The 13,184-nt window shown below is 31.6% G+C and overlaps 1 long non-coding RNA gene and 1 pseudogene across 1 annotated transcript; one reads left to right on the forward strand and one right to left on the reverse strand.

The window, feature by feature from the left end:
- Positions 1-1,742: 1,742 nt before the first annotated feature.
- LOC127135466 (triphosphate tunnel metalloenzyme 3-like) lies at positions 1,743-2,299 on the forward strand (annotated as a pseudogene).
- Positions 2,300-2,643: 344 nt separating this feature from the next.
- LOC127075231 (uncharacterized) lies at positions 2,644-4,600 on the reverse strand. Its single transcript, XR_007786273.1, has 2 exons — positions 3,308-4,600; positions 2,644-3,180 (listed from the first exon to the last, which is right to left on the reverse strand). It is a non-coding gene; the product is annotated as an uncharacterized LOC127075231 (long non-coding RNA).
- Positions 4,601-13,184: the final 8,584 nt, after the last annotated feature.

Below are 13,184 nucleotides of genomic sequence, written 5' to 3' on the forward strand. Positions count from 1 at the left end.
TAAGAAGAGAAAGCGTGATTAATGAATTTGTAAATGAAAAGGTCAATACTTGTATCAGAAAGCTTTTAATTCATGGGAGATTGTTGTTGAAGACTTCATAATATCAAAGTTGGAACTCAACAGGTTGACTTTGAAGTGAAAAAAATAAAGAAAAAAATTAAAGGATTGGTTTATGTACTTTTCAGAAATAAATATTTTTAATAATTAGAAATTAAAGTAAAATGTAGTTAAAAAGTTGTGCATTTTAATAAACACAAAATGGGAATGGAATTTAAGATAGTTATGTTCCAAGTACTTCCTTCGTCTCATAATTAGTGATCTATTTGGAATAAAAGATTGTTCCAAAATGAATGATCCATTTTAATTTTCAATGCATTTTTTTTCAATTTTACCCTCTAATTAATATTATTTTCATCATTCTCAATACATGATAAGGATAGTTTAGTAAAAATAGCATTTTCTCTCATTGATGTAGACCTGAACTTAATAAACTTAATAAAGAGATGACCTACAATTAAAAAATCACATATAATGGGTTGTTAATCACAAATTTGTGCAGCAACTGTATGCAACTTGATGTATCTCTTGATAGATTTTTCTAAAAAGTACAACCCATGGTGAAGTTAATTATAGGGTCTGCAACCAGCCAATTGTTGTGTGTTGCATTGAAAAAGGGGATGTTACCTTCTGATTTCTCACATTGTCTTGGCTACTAAAGGGTCCAGGAACAAATACCCATTCTGCACACTTGTTAGAATAGTTACAAAATCATATTTCCTTTGTCATTGGAATTCTCGTTGATATGTCCTTTCACTACACAAATGAAATCAAAGTTACCATAAGTTATAACAATCATAAGTTCTTAATATGCATAATTATCATCTGTTATGCCTAATTTCCTTGTGAATGCATTTTCGAATTAACAGTAAGTTTGGGTCAGTTACTTAATATGCACTTATTTTGTGGAAACTCTCAACTGTACAAAATGTTAAAGATATAATCAAAAAAAATCTCTTCATTTGACCGTGTTTAATTGGTTGGGATTAAAAATGGAGGAATGTCATGGTTCTAAATAGATTTAATAATTGCTCTATATACATTCTAAACAAGTTTTGTGGAATGCTATGGTTCTATTAGAGTTGATCAAAAAAATGTTTTGTGACACCTCATTTGAAATATAATGTAAATGATGCTTGAACGATGGAACTTAGAATGATCTTTTAAATTATGTTAGAGGTATGGGAAATAATAGGATTAATATCTATTCTCCCCCTTTTATATGGGTCATTTTTAAAAAAAAACTCATATAAAAAAAGTTTGATAAATTTCCCTAACATTTGAAGATTCTCTCATTTTTTATCTTCGGCAGACCAACTCATCAAAAAACTAATGTGGCACTGTTTTTTATAGATTTTTCATTTAATCTAACTTTCACATGTGTATTTCAGTCTGTAAGATGACTCAAATGCTCCCAAGTAAAAACAAAATCAATCGGTGGATAGAAAATTAAACTAATATAAAATCAAAGTGAGATCGAAGTGAATATCAAAGATAAGGAAGAACTTGAAGAAGCTCGTCGTCGTAACAACACCATCACCGCCGCCAACACCACCACTGCTACTCTCCTTCATCAATTCAATCATGCAGAAGATCCATCTTCCAAAACGAATCGCGTCAACCTCTAATCCTAATCTCTTTTCAATCTGCTCCCTCTCTTTACCCTCATCCGAAATGAAAGTCGAATGAAGCTTCGTCTCACAAACGCATAATCTTAACACCATGTACATTTCCCTCTCCCTTCCACGTCATAACCCATCAACAACACAACCTCTTCTTCAATGGCGCCGCATCTGAACTCTCCTCTCGTCGCACCATTCTTCGTCTTGGATTCTACAATAACGGCGAACAGTGTGTTGTTTTGCTCAAAGCAAAGGTGGTTCTTGTCGACGATGTGAGTTGCGTTGAAGAAGATGACGAGGATTTGGATCTGAAGGTTAGTCGTGATTGTGTTGCTGAATAGAGGAAGTTAGGTTTATTGGAGTCGAGGATTCTGAAAAGGGTGAAGGAGGAATTTGGGGTGGTGGGTGAAAATGTTTTTTTTTAGGGTTGAGAGGTTTTTGGAACGCATGGAATGTTTATGATTGAAAATATTTGAAATTGAAAGTGGATGAGACTGATTTTGATTTTGGAACTTTGTATGAGATCGAGTGTGAGGGTGTTGATCTTGAAGAAGCTAAACGCATTTTCGAGATATTCTAGTGGAGTTATGCTTTTGTAGTTGATCATTTAAGAATAAAGATTGTAAGATTTACGTATGAAATTGTTCATATGAGTTTGATCTTTCACTTCAATTAGCCATTATCATTTTATTGATCTTACATATTCCTTTGACACTGAGATATGTTATTGATCTAACATATCTCTTAAATTTAAAGATTTTGTTTTTACTTTAGAGCATTTGTGTCATCTTCCATACTGAAAGACTGGAATACACATGTGAAAATTAAATAAAATGAAAAAAATATAAAAAATAATGTCACATCAATTTTTTTTATGAGTTAACCTGATAAAGATTAAAAATAAGAAAATTTTCAAATATTAGAGGAATTTATCAAAATTCTTTTTTAAGATTTTCGAAAAATATGACGGGAAAAAGAATAGGTATTAACCCTTTAATATATTAGCATAAAATGGTGTATTAAAAGTAACATAAATAAAACATGACAGTAGTTTCTATAAACACCACTCAATGTAAGGCATATATGCCTAACATATATTTGCTTGATATAATGGCTCAGACTATTGATAAATTTGGTAATTTATCGAATGGGGGCAATAAATCTTTTCTGGGTTGTATGGATTTTACTTGGTGGTGCGACCATGTCATTGCCATTGTAGATAGGAATGGCGTGGTTATGTTGATAGACATTCTAAATGGTTCAAAGGTCCAGGAAGAGGATCCTGCACATTTTTTCCCTGCTCTGGGTAGAGCACAGAAATGTAGGGGCTATCTTTTTCTTTTAGCAAGTCTAGTACCTAAAACTACATCAGTTCTAAACCTCTATTCTAAGAATCAAATTACAACAAAAAGAAAAGGTAAACACAAGCATCCCATGTTAATCAGTTGTATGATTTATGGATTAGTATCACTAAGAGTAACATCATCACGAAAATTTGAATCTGCAAATCAAAATAAAAAATAATAATCAGTCATTTAAAAGTAAAAAAGAAAAAAAGAATTACTACACTAAATAAATAATTGATAAAAATAAGTTATTCATAAAATTGAAATTCTAACACTTATTACTTTGATGGCGATAGTTGAATTTTAAATTTGGTGGTCCCATCCCATTGATGATTGACCACTTGAAATGTCATCTAGTGTCGAAGATATTGTCTGATTTTCGGTAGTCCTTCGACAACAACAACAACATCGAGTACACCACAGACACCAACACCAAGACCAACATTCAAAACACTTTTTCCTCATCCATGTATATATTGCATATCGTTGGAAAAAAGGCATTAAAAGGAGATAGATAATATGATAAGAGAAATGATATTGTAACAGATATTTCCAGCATTCCAGTCAAGACATGCCTTTTTATAACCTCAAAAATAATTGTTGATACATAGTGTAACTTAAACATCACAAACATAAAACATAATATATTTATATTATCATCAAAAAATTTAGTATGTTGAATTTTAGGGGCACGAATGAACCCAGAGCTATAGCATTTTGAAAGCATATTAAAATAAGATTTTTTTTAAAAAATTGTTTTCTATCTGAGTGGTGTTCTGAATCCTGAGTTTGTTCATTTGAAAGTCTTACATGTCGTGCATATAGCCTATAAAATAAAAAGAAATTTACACCCCAAATTAATGCAACACTCAGGAACAAATCCTTAGAGAGAATAGACATCATAGAGAGTGATATTAAAGAAAAGGTTTTCATGAAAATTGAAATTTGGGCAGATGTTGCTGGAAGTGTTAAATCTTCTAGTATATCAACCATCAAGTGAGAAACAAAAAGAAAGTGAAATACACTCATGAGAATGAGAGTGTAGTGAAAGTAACCTTAAAAAATAGGATTAAAAGTAGATTAAAAACAAAAGAATCCACCAAAATAAAATGCATATTTGAAATAAGAATTTAATTGAAATACACTGACAATGTAAAAGGATTTTACACCAACAGTTAATCATAACCGTTGGATATTGAAACAAATTTGATTTTAATTTTAAAAACTTATAAAGTAATGCAAATAGAGTATAACCTAACTGAGGAGTGCTTCAATATATGCTCAATGAAATGCATGATGAATTTAGAGTGAAAATTTGTTGAGTGTGAAGATGGATATGGAGTGTATATATATGGTAATGCTTTTGTGTTATGTTTCTATGTTATTTTTCTTGGATTCTTAGTTAGTGTGTAGTTTGAGATAGCTGCAAATTGTGCAGAAGGAAAGAAAGTAGGGTCCAAATAAGAGCAAATAAGAGCAAGCTTTAGCTGACTTGGAAAAAGAATGCAAAGAATCTTCTCATTTTAATAGTGAGGCTGTCTAAGACCAAAAAAAACATAAGCATGTGATTTGGTATTCATGTGCCATTTTCAAAACAGCATTCTCACATATCTAATTTATATATTGAATACAATGTATTATTCCCACCTTACAACAATATATTTTATTAATTTGATTTTTATTTGATTAATAAATTGGTCCACGTTTGAAAAAGTGAAATTATTAAATTAATCATATTTAAGATTTATATTTTATTAATTTGATTTTTATTTGATTAATTACATTCGTCCACGTTTGAAAAAATAAAATTATTAAATTAATCATATTTAATATTTATATTTTATTAATTTAACTTTTTTACTATTTTATAAATAATTAATAAATAATTTATGATTTACTTAGATTTAATAAATAGTAATCAAATTAAAAAATAGATTTATTATATTAATTATATTTAAAATTTACATTTTATTAATTTAATTTGATTACTATTTAATAAATAATTAATAAATACTTTAAAATAAGTCTCTAATGTAGCATCAATATAAGTATTTATAGTGCAGGATCAATATAAATATCAATATAAACGTTGGAAGTAATGCTGAGAAATATCAAACTATTTATAGTGCAGTATCAATATAAGTATTATATAAGTATGAATGTTGAGATAAGTCATTAATGTAGCATGGCCTAGTGGAAAGATGTGTCATTTTCATAGTAAGGGAGCTAATTCAAATTCTTTTTTTTTCTTCAAAATTTTGCTTGTTTTTGTTTAATTAAAATATTAATATTTTAAAAAAAAGTAAAAAGAGAATAAAAAATTATAATTAAAGAGAAATTCCAACTAAATAGCCCAGAAAAATAAAAAATAAAAAAAATTATAAATGAGTGTCACATTACTATTTTTTATGATTGAATTATTTTAGGGAGCAAATAAAAGAAATTCATAAGATAGAGAGAGAATTCAAACATATTTTTACATAGGATTTTTCAAAATCAGCTCATATGGCATATGGCAGATAAAGAATAGGTATTATATATATATATATATATATATATATATATATATATATATATATATATATATATATATATATTCTAGATTATAGAAATAATCAAGAGGTAAACTGACGCCTTTTAAAAAAATAAATATGCAGTTGTTGGGGATCAAACCTAATCCAGGCCAGGAATGCAGATTTGAATTTTTTTAGGCTACAACAATGTTTCTATATTAGGCTACAACAATGTTTCTATATTAAGCAATTATATGTTCTTTTGTGAGTTTTTAACCTCGCCTTTTTTCAAGAATTTCTCATACTCCTTTCGCTGATTCAACATCACTAACATTTTCAAAATAATCAGAATCAACACATTGGTGGATTATAAAGAGAGCTTTATAATCTTTCTTCTTCAATTCTTTGTGTGCAGTTTTTTCTTCATTTGTCACATTTGCTGCAAGCAGTGTCACTCCCTCCTTCACAAGATCCCAAAGATAGCAAAAGTCAACCTTTATCTGCTTGCAGCAATTCTCATAATTCTGATTTTTCAGAATTGGGAGACTCACCAGAAAATTCTTGTTCGGATGATTCATCATGTTATGCTTTCAAGAATCGCTCAACCAATACTCTAGATACCAGATGTTAAAAATTCACTAAAATCTATGGTGAATTCTGCTACACAGTTGATAATTGAAGAAAGAAATAAAATACAAAAATTGAGGAAGAAAGAAAATTAGAGTTTTGTCAGAATAGGAGAAGAAGAAGATCACCCACGCACATCACAAGATAAATTGTTTTGACCAAGAACATCACCCACGCACAAATAAACTACTATTTTAATAGTATTATATATAACTATGAATGTTTTTTTTTGAGTAAATGGAGGCTCTTAAGGCATATTCCTACAATTTTATTGAAAATTTAAAGTTAACTTGTGTCATAAAATAGTTGAATGATGCTAAATTTCTCACTAAAAATAATATATTTCTTTAAAAACTATTGTTAATGAAATTATTAGTATTTTTAAAATTTAATTTACATCAATATTACTAATATACAATTATTTAAAGATTCTATTAAAAAATGTATTTAATTAATAATGGTCAAACCTCAGTCAAACCCTAGTTAAATCTTTAAGAAAATTAATTTAATATCCAACCCGTTTTTAATTGCTTTTTAACACCTAATTGAATTTTTTATTTTGATGCTGTAAAAAATAACTCATAATAAAATAAAATAAAAATTTAATGACAATAATAATAATACTAGATATTGAAGAACATAGTAAAGTTCTTTAGCAACTCATCATATATAATTACTAGGAGTAATAGATAGGCATGATTTCCTTGTAGAAGTCTAATAAACAATCATGATTCATCATGTGAAAATATAAAGCATGCTTTAGAATACCAAGATAAAGTTGCTTTGGAAATAACATTTCTTTAACATTGAGACAATAAAAAAAAACTTAAGCAGAAGCAAGAGACTTAGTAACAAAATATAATGACATACAAGTAGTCCAGTACATAAAACTACATAAGTTTTAAACCTCTATTCTAAGAATCAAATTACAACAAAAAGAAAAGGTAAACACAACCATCCCATGTTAATCAGTTATACGATTTATGGATTAGTATCACTAAGAGTAACATCATCACGAAAATTTGAATCTGCAAATCAAAATAAAAAATAATAATCAGTCATTTAAAAGTAAAAAAGAAAAAAAAGAAAAAAGAAAATAAAGAATTACCACACTAAATAAATAGTTGATAAAAATAAATTATTCATAAAATTGAAATTCTAACACTTACTACTTTGATGACCATAGTTTAATTTTAAATTTTACTGTCCTGTTGATGAATGACCATCAAGTGTCGAGGATATGGTTTGATTTTCGGTAGTTCTCCTCTGACGATAACAACAACAACGAGTACACCACGGACACCGACACCAAGACCAACATTCAAAACACTTATTCTTTATCCATATATATATATATAACTCCAATGATAGAAATAACTACACATAATATAGGAGATAAATAATATGATAAGAGAAATGATATTGTACCATTCAATACCATTGTAACAGATATTTCCAGCATTACATTCGAGACATGCCTTTTTTTTAACCTCAAAAATAATTGTTGAAACATAGTGTATCTTAAACATCACAAACATAAAACATAATATATTTATATTATCATCAAAAAATTTAGTATGCTGAATTTTCAGGGGCACGAATGAACCCAGAGCTACAGAATTTTGAAAGTATATTAAAATAAGAATTTTAAAAAAAAATTGTTTTCTAACTGAGTGGTGTTCCTGATTCTAAGTTTGTTCATTTGAAAGTGTTACATGTCTTGTATATAGCCTATAGAATAAAAGAAACCTACACCACAAATTATTGCAAGAGTTAGGAACAAATCCTGAGAATGAATAGACATCATATAGAGTTATATCAAAAAAAGGTTCCCATGAAAACTGAAATTTGGGCCGATGTTGCTCGAAGGGTTAAACCTTCTAGTATAGCAACCATCAAGTGAGAAACAAAAAGAAAGTGAAATAAACTCATGAGAATGAGAGTGCAGTGAAAGTAACCTTGAAAAATAGGATTAAAAGTAGAATTAAAAACAAAAGAATCCACCAAAATAAAATGCATATTTGAAATAAGAATTTAATCGAAATACACTGACAATGTAAAAGGATTTTGCACCGATAGTTAATCATAACCGTTGGATATTGAAACAAATTTGACTTTTATTTTAAAAACTTATAAAGTAATGCAAACGGAGTGTAAAAATTTTTACACTGGCAGTGCATAGTAATTAATCTCTTGAAATAAAACTTAAATTTTTGAAGAAATCGTGTGACCTAACTGAGGAGTGCTTTAATATCTGCTCAATGGAATGCATGATGAATTTAGAGTGAAAGAAATTAAAATTTGTTGAGTGTGAAGATGGATATGGAGTATATATAGGGTAATACTTTTGTGTTATGTTTCTATGTTATTTTTCTTGGATTCTTAGTTAGTGTGTAGTTTGAGATAGCTGTAAATTATGCAGAAGGAAAGAAAGCAGGGTCCAAATAAGAGCAAGCTTAAACTGACTTGGAAAAAGAATGCAAAGACTCTTACCATTTTAATAGTGAGGTTGCCTAAGACTAAAAAAAACATAAGCATGTGATTTGGTATTCATGTGCCATTTTCAAAATAGCATTCTCACCACAGAGCTAGTCGTAGGCAACAGAACCTCTTGGTTGGGTTTGAAGCAGCTGCTCCATCACATTTAACTCACTTCTCTTGATTAGTCGAAGTACCTCATCATCATCGTTAGCTTTCAAATTGCTGGATTCACCAGACTTACCCTTTGAAGCACCAACTGGATCTTCAACAGGCACTTCTACCTTTTTACTCCCAACTGATTCTTCCTTATCCTTTGGGAACACCGGCCCAAACACACGACCACTGTGGGTCACCTTGGTAACATCAGCAGTGCTCACCATTGAGCTAGTCGTAGGCAACAGAACCTCTTGACCAGCCTCAATCATTGTAGCATTATACTGATACGGAACAGCTTTATCAGATGAATACGGGACTGGGCCCGCTAACCGTATTACCAATGGCGATACTGATCTATTGTTGACATTGTTACTGATGTTGTTGTCGTACTAGATTACCAATCTCTCTGGCTGCTTGAAAATGGGTACTATGACATTTACATTGTCATATACATGACGGGATTGAACAATTTGAATCATGCCTTCATCCATCAGCCGCTGAATGTCCCTTTTCACAACCTCACAACCCATCGGATTAACACTACAAACAGCACAACCATCATGGTCATTATAGCGGTAAACTCATGATCGTCAAGCTATGGATAAGCTAGAGATCAAATAACAAGAGTCGCCATCGTGCTTTTATTGTTTCCAAGGGAAAAGGGAAAAAGTACAAACAAAACCCAAAAGTAAGAAGTTTTCAAATCAAAACTAATAAAATTTCAGAGATTACAGGTAAGGGGGTTGGTTACACAGAGGGAAAGTGTTAGCACCCAAAGTGTCCTAGGTACTCCTAGGGAGTCCTTTTTGTGTGCATATGTATTTGGTACAAAGTGATGTTTACTAACAAATAGAATGGGGGGATGAGAAAAGAATTCATTAATTATATTTTTGTGTTTGGCAAGACCTTCGGTCTTGTGCCTACGTACCAACATAAAAATGAGGGATCAAAACCTCGAAGTTCGTAATATTCAAATTGATGGCACTTGGTTATACGGAAAATACAAGGGTACTTTGCTTATGGCGGTTGCACAAGAAGGAAACAACAATGTCTTTCCCATTGCCTTTGCTCTGGTTGAAGGTGAAACGACTGGTGAATGGGGTTTCTTTCTTTGACATCTCAGAACGCATGTGGCTCAACAAGCCAATCTCTGTTTGATTTCTGATAGACATGCTGCCATTGAGAGTGCCTACAACAACCATGACAACGGATGGCATGATCCTCCTTCTACCCATGTTTATTGCCTTAGACATATTGCATTAGACATACTGCACAAAACTTCATGCGTGAAATAAAAGATAAGAATCTTCGCAAGAAGGTGGTGAATGTTGGGTATGCTCTAACTCAGCCGTCATTTTAATATTATCGTGATAAAATTAGACTGTCTAATAAAGACGCATGAAGATGGCTGAATAACATACTAGTAGAGCAGTGGACAATGGAATTTGATGGAGGTTGTCGATGGGGCCACATGACAACAAACCTTGTGGAATGGATGAACGTGGTATTCAAAGGAATTAGAAATCTACCAATAACCGCCTTGGTAAAATCGACCTATTATAAGTTGGCTTCTACGTTCGCAACCAGAGGTGAAAGATGGAGTGCGGTGTTTATGTCTGGGCAAGTATTCAGAGAGTGTTACATGAAAGTCATGAAAGATTAGAGCATCAAAGCTAGCACACACGCTGTAATAGTCTTTGACTGTCATAGGAAAAATTTCAGCATCCAGAAAACACTGGACCACAACGAGGGGAGACCAAATTTAGCCTATGCTGTTAGACTAAACAGAAGTTGGTGCGACTATGGAAAATTCCAGGCCTTCCGCATTCCTTGCTCCCATGTCATTGCAGCATGCGCATATACTCGTCAAGACGCTTACAACCATTTATCCAATGTGTACAAGACCGTCACCGTCATGAATGTATATAATAAAAGCTTCTCGGTACTACCAATGGAGGAATACTGACCTCCATACGAAGGTGATATAGTTTGGAACAACGACGGGATGCATAGAAAGAAAAAAGGAAGGCCAAACAACACATGTATCAGGACAAAAATGGATTCGACAGATAAAATGATAAGATTATGTAGTATCTGTCGTTAATCAGGACATAACAAGAACAACTATCCCAATCGAGGAGCATCATCTGGGTCATAAGCTTTTTGTAACATTATATTTCTGTAACCTTCAATCATTATATATCATAAAGTTTTTGTTACAACAAGGTTCACAACAAACATCAATACAAAATAAGCTAACTGAAAATAGAAATATTTCTAACTGATTACAACAATCAAATTGATGTCATCTCGACCGAACATCATTTCCTAGCATCCTTATCAGTTTTCATTCGCACCCAACCAAAGATAATACCGAGTCTCTCAATACTTCTAATTTTTTCCCCTTCTGGTATTTTCCCATCTAACCAACTCCCTCTTCAGTTGATCGAACATAGTGATGTTCCAGAACAACATTAGCATCTGAGGTTTGTCTCTCGCATAAATCACCTTTCTGTATCGGCGACGAACACCAAACATGATTGTCAAATGATAAAATGAGATGTGGAATAATGATTCATATAACACATCTATTTATAACAAAAAAATGCATTTTACACTGAGGTGCCAATCCAATTGGCGCCTCCTTTATAAAAATACACATTGGCGCCAATTGGATTGACTGCACCATGTTCCCTAGCCAATCCAATTGGCGCCTCTGTGATACGGTGAACTGACTTTGTGTTTTTGCTTTGAAAAGAAATGTTGCGGATAACAAGAGTCGCCACCGACTTTTCTTTTATCCAATAAGGAAAGGTGGAAAAGAACAGGAAAGACCTTGATTAGATTTTGAGTTCGGGAGGTACATTATACAAAGGGAAGGTGTTAGCACCCTTTGTATCCATGGTTATCCATGGGCTCTTAATTGCTTAACTCACTTATGTTTTCCTTGTTTGAGAAAGTGTTTGAGAAATGTGGTGTGTTTAAAAAATATTTTGAAAGGAGAGTTTAACTTTGTAATGATTCTTGTACGAATGTATACAAAGTGTTTATCTCGTTTGATTTTGAAAGATGTTTAGAAAAATATAACTCGGCGATGATTCTGGTGTGAATGTATACCAAGTGGTGATTTTCTAAAAGATGTTTTGAAAAGTGTGAGGTGTGAAAAGTATTTTAAGTTGTGAGCAAGCATTTAAGAGTTATACCTAACCAAGGTCTTTATAGGTATTTCCTATCCTTATGAGGGTAAAATTGTCCTTACTATTGAGAAGTAAGTAATCTTATCCTTTGGATGTAAAGGGACATCGTGGGGTCGTCGATTGGTCATTGAAGGCAACATTTGTAAGGATACCTTGGCCTTCGAAGGGACGATCATCATTTAATCGTAGGCTAAAACGAAGGGTCATCGAGGGACAAAGTCATATATTCGAAGGCAACGTTCGAGGGACAAGGTCATATATTCGAAGGCAACGTTCGAGGGACTATGATTTATCTTGTAGGGACATTGACCTTTTGATCGAAGGGACTATGACTTATCTGTTTAGGGATGATGATGATTTAATCGAAAGGGTCTTTGCTAAGGGTATCCCCACATTCGCGGGACATGACCGTAATATCGTAAGGCAACAAAGAGAGGGTTACCCTAGAGGTGCAAGTGTGGAAATGATTGGATTCGGATATATTATCTTGAATTAATTTATCTAAGTTCGATTATTTATCTTTCCATGCAATCCTATTAGCATACATCTAGACAGTTATATTCAGAGTACGGAAAAATTAAAGTGCGAAAAAAATTTAAGAATGAATTAAGAATATTTTTAGTCTATAATAATAGAAACTTTTTTTTTATGAATTTATGGGAAAACTTAGATTAAATTGATAGAAATTTTAAAAGAAAAGAGAAAAAAAATATAATTAGATTTTTATTATTCAAAATAGCCCATTTTAATTAATTAAGTGATATATGAAAATTTAATTAATAAACTAGATTAAATTATATCCTAGTTTAAATAACTAATATAATATATTAATTAGAAAATTAATTAATGGGTTTTATTTTAACAATAGAAAAATAGTGGTGAATTAATAATAGTGGAAAGGGAGTAAACACTGAAAAGCTAAAAAATAGGTCCTGGGGGCTCAAACCCAGGACCTCTACGTTGCAGTGAGGGGGAGCTACCAACGAGCCATGTTGGTCCATTCGTTATTTATTCGCCTTCATTAAAATATATATTAATTCTACATGGATTTTTCCATTTTGTCACAACACCACCATGCATGTTACAGCTTTCTCTCTTACGGCAAGCTACTTTATTTTTTCTCATGCTGTTTCTTTCATGTGAATACTACAAACCTGTAACTTCATCTTATATCAAACCACACAC

The sequence above is a fragment of the Lathyrus oleraceus genome, chromosome 4, assembly GCF_024323335.1.
Source record: "Lathyrus oleraceus cultivar Zhongwan6 chromosome 4, CAAS_Psat_ZW6_1.0, whole genome shotgun sequence".
Classification (NCBI taxonomy): Eukaryota; Viridiplantae; Streptophyta; class Magnoliopsida; order Fabales; family Fabaceae; genus Lathyrus; species Lathyrus oleraceus.